This window comes from Parasteatoda tepidariorum, chromosome 1 (genome assembly GCF_043381705.1).
Source record: "Parasteatoda tepidariorum isolate YZ-2023 chromosome 1, CAS_Ptep_4.0, whole genome shotgun sequence".
Taxonomy (NCBI): domain Eukaryota; kingdom Metazoa; phylum Arthropoda; class Arachnida; order Araneae; family Theridiidae; genus Parasteatoda; species Parasteatoda tepidariorum.
Window position 1 is genome coordinate 83820794 of NC_092204.1, and position 4837 is coordinate 83825630.

The following is a 4837-nucleotide window of genomic DNA, read 5'->3' on the forward strand; positions in this document are numbered from 1 at the left end:
AAAAAAGACTCTAAAGATTACTTTTAACTATTTAACTTCAATTCTCTAAGCTTGAAATAGAAAATATATTTTGTTAACAATATATATATATATATATGAATGTGTTTAGGTACAAATGAACGTTTTTAGGTATAAATAAGGCCTTTTTTGCATATACGCTGAACACTGTAAAAGAGTTTCCATCTTTTTAACAAAAACTCTTTAATGGAGTGTATTTAGATGGCTATCAACTGCGTTTTGAACTATTATCTTAAAGGCAAGTGCATATACTACTGACTTAGGAATCAATGTAGTTTAAAGAGCAAATTTTTAAAAGTTTTCGTGCTTGTCTTCGTGAAAAAACATCTATGGAAAATGAAATTCTACTTTCTTAGTCTGTAGTTCAAAACATGTGTGCTACAATCATAAATACTCATGAAAAATTACAAACAATTATTTTAAAAACAACAGGAAATATCGTGTTTAAGTGATGAAAAATGTGAAAAAAATCTGATTTTGAGACAACGCATTTCAAAATTTAAAATGTATTAGTCTATCCACATCACTTTGCAGAAAAACTGCTATAACTTTGTAAATAATTGCAATGCAAGCTAATGTAACGTATTTTTAGGAAGCTATGAGTGCAGGGATTTTAAATTTGTTATAAATCCATGTCGAAAATTTTGCCTGAAATCATATTTTTGCGCTAGTCATGTTTTTTAACTTAAATAATCGATAAAACCCTATCAGAAAATTACAAAATTAGAATCAATTATTTTATTATTCTTTCATATTCCATTCTCATTTGAATAGATAATTATTTTACTATTTTCAATCACCGCATTGGCAAAAGAAAATATTATGACAGGAACCATATCCATGGCCTTCGCTAATGCAACAACTTAAACATTGTTTTGGGGACAATGGGCATCCTTGAGTACATTCAGCTTTCACTTGAACTATAGAATCTAAAAATACAAATTTAAAGCATTAGCTATTTGTGGAACTTAATTTATCATAAAGAAGCAGTGTACCATAAAAAAATAATTATCATTTATTTTTATATTTGATGCTAGGCACGTAACTTTTGCGTGACAGTTATGCATATGCGCGATATCTTATGTGACAAGTTTAAAAAAATTATGATTTACAGGAACCAATTTTCGTATTTAATGAAGTTTGGAACAAACGTTTCATAAAATGCTTTAAAAAAAGACATTTACAAAATAAATTAAATAAAGCAACCTTTTTTCATAAAATTTAATTTTAAAAGAAAGCGTTACAAAAATCTATTCTACCGGGTAGCAATCTTTTGGACATGGCGAGCGTTAGGAAGCAGGTGGCGGAAACCGTCAGTAATCATAATAGTTACCATAAAAAATAAAGCGTTCTCTTATGACGTCACTGACAAGAGTTTATTTGAAGGTATTTGACGATAAAAAAAACGTCTTGATTGTAGATTCGATCATTCTGAAAGTGCAAACGATGTCTGCCCCCGTAGAAGAACTCTAGTACTCTACAGTTACAAAGTAAATTTACAAAAATTTACGGTATAGTTTTAAAAGCTTGCCTTGTCTATAAAAGTATACGGTAAATGAACGTTAAATTATATATTTTGACTGTGTTAAAAAAAAGGTTCCAACACAAAAAGATTTCAATTTTAAGATTTTGAGTTCTAGTGTCCCATTAGGCTGTTATCTCGTAACACTAAACAGATCAACTTCATACTTATATTTCTTATAAAAAATTCTTAAACTTATTTTTCACAGTTAAAAATGCATAGCTGGAAAATTATTAATACTCTAATAATTTGTCTTTTTTCAAAATTTATGAGAAAAATATATAAATCGTTTAGCATAAATTTAATTCTTAAATGAGTTTTGGAAAAAAAAATTATTTTCCAATCTATTTAGCAGGTTTCTGATATAGAAGTTTCGAGAAGATAATTTTGGTCCAATTTACATCGAACCCTCCATTAATTTAATCATTCTACGAATGATGAAATTTAGTTATCCTGAAATACTTATTAAACTTACCTGAAACAATCACCAAAACAGTCATCAGAACAACAACAGCAGGCAGCTTCATTTCGGTTCAGATAAATCTTCATACAATTTAAAAAATAATAATGCATATTTTGTTAACAAAAATATAGTATTTCTTTAAATATCAAAAGAACAAAGTTATTTGTCAGCCAGATATCACAAGATATACTAATACATGCTACATTTATATATGCATGTCAAAAACATTTAGTTAACAAGTTACAAGTTTAGTTAACAAGTTACATTAACAAGTTAAACCCCACTAAGACTCGGGTTGAATACAACTCGACTTTCCATACATGAAGTAGAGCTCTGGCCTCCCAATGATTTGTCCCATATTTGAATTCATGTAATGGATGAATGATTCGTAAACCACAGAGATCAAATTTCTTCAGAAGTAAGCGAATCATGGATTAGAAAATCTTGTTCGGGGACATAACAATAGGATACAAGGATCCTGGAGATTCCCTCTCCCCTTGAAACAAATGTGGTCCATTAAAATATCTTCTTTGAAAGAAAGTTTGTCCTAGTGCTTGATCCTATAGTTCTAATGTCCACCGGATCTAATTTAAAATTTAAAAACTGCGATTAATTTGATAGCCGAAAATCTGATATAAATTAAGTTGTTCATCACAGGTGACAAAACTTAAAATTTTGAGAACTCTAGTTCACTTTTCATTCTGTTTTTTAAGTAGGACTTGACTTTTGAAGTCAAAATTACAAATCTCTTAAGATATTTTTATTCAAAATTGTTTATTTTGAACGTAAATTGAAGTCAGCAAATAAAATTGTAAGCACATCTTGCGTTTTGAAGTATATACAGTGTGGAAAAATGTGATCACCTAAATTTCTAACTGTTCAATTTTAACTTACTATTAGCTTTCGAAAGATTAATTTTAAACATGCTGATTAATTACATCAGACGATATCATGCATAATAACATAAAACACTTTCCCTTAGTAAAGAAGCTTTTTGGGGAGATTTAGGTTCTTGACCCTCAACTTCTGGGTAGCCAGACCAATTAATTTAATGTTTTGAAAATATGACCCAAATAATTTAGACAAGAGAGCACTCGAAAGTCAATTTCAATTTAGCGCAAGAATTCCGCTATCTAAAAAAATTATTATTTAATCAAAAGCTATTCGAACGATGCCTTCCAAAATTGGAATTTTGTTTTTTAAAACAACGTAAATTAAATTGGGGTAAGAATTCACGTACTTTACAGTTAAAACATTTTTCGAATATTCGCAAGTTAAACAATAAAAATTAGCAAAGAATTTTCTGCATTTGCAATTATGTTTGGTAATTTTATATCTGTAAATTTTATTTTATGTTCGAAGAAATGGAGAAAACACAAAAAAGAGAAATTAAGCGGCCGAACCATTCCTCAGCTCAAGTGTTTAAATAATTGGGGCCATATTTTCCAGCTTATTGAGTGTTTAGAATTTAAATTTGCAGAAAAAGATAGGTTTGTTGAAAAAAAAGCCTATCTGCTGAATGAAAAATATTACGTATATAAAAATTAAAAGTATAGTTTTGCGAGAGAAAATTCATTTAAAACTCCTTTATATGGAGAATAGTATTTATAATAATGAATCACATGATAATTGCTTACATGATAAAAGAAATATTTTATAGATCAAAAATCAAACCCCACTATCAATAGAAAATCAAAATTAATAGTATTTCATGCAGAAAACAACATTAAAATGCATTAATCATGGCAAAGTGTCAAAAAAATTTTATTGAACATAAATTAAAATCTTAATTTTACATACAAAAAAAAATTCTGTTGAATTTTAAACATTAAAAAAACTAATCAAATCGTAACTGCTGATGGAATACACAAAATATAACCATAAAAATTAAAAGCCTAAATTGTCAAAAAAAGTAATTGATTTTAACTACTTGAAGTACTAAGTACTAAAATAACATTTTAAATACTTAATCAAACTACAATTGTTTCTAGAAAGAAAGAAATTTTGGATAAGTATTAAAACCCATATTTTCCAAGGAAGATTTAAAATTATTTTTCGCAATAACCAATGTTGAAATAATCAATCCAATCACAATGCGTAGAGAATTAAAAAATAAAATCTATAAAATTTTTTATGAGCAATTTTCGTTAGAAAAAGGTTTTAAAAATCATAAATACTTGCAAGTGTATGCTTTCTAATATCCAAATGCAAGTTCTGATGTTATTGCACACCTAGATCATTTCAAGTTCAGTTTTATTAAAAATATTACACTAGCAGTTTTCAAAACTCTTACATTTTCCTTGCATCATTTTGTTGTTTCATCTAATTTTATGATAAAAAATCTTTATCATTGTCACATATATTCCATATATTTTTTATAAAATTGTAGCAATATATATACAGCTAAAAAGATGATAGGCAAGGAAGATAAAATAGATTGCCTTGGAATTTCATCATTTTAAATTTAGTTACATTCAGTTAAATTTCATTTTAATTTATATTTAATTTAATTTTTTAATTTAATCAAATTCAAATTAAATCGAAAGTATTAACTTCATTTTCAAAATATTTCAATTTAAAATTATATTTAACAATGCATTAAATAATAACTTATCAAATTAATTTTTGAACAATATCTAAATGTTCTGTAGAATGTTATTAAACTGAAAAAATATCAATTTATTAAATTATAAATAAGACAAATTGATATTTTAAAATAGTAATTAAAAAATTCGTGTTTTATTCGTGTTATAAAATTCTGCTTATTTAATCTCCAACGAAACTTCGAAAAAAGAGCTAAATTTATTTCCCTCTTTATTTCCCGAATGGATTAA

At 26.8% G+C, this 4837-nt stretch overlaps 1 long non-coding RNA gene across 1 annotated transcript; it reads right to left on the reverse strand.

The window, feature by feature from the left end:
• Positions 1–741: 741 nt before the first annotated feature.
• On the reverse strand, positions 742–4336 carry LOC107439136 (uncharacterized). The gene is made up of 3 exons (XR_001583482.4): positions 4181–4336; positions 2016–2083; positions 742–947 (listed from the first exon to the last, which is right to left on the reverse strand). It is a non-coding gene; the product is annotated as an uncharacterized lncRNA (long non-coding RNA).
• Between the last annotated feature and the right edge of the window lie 501 nt (positions 4337–4837).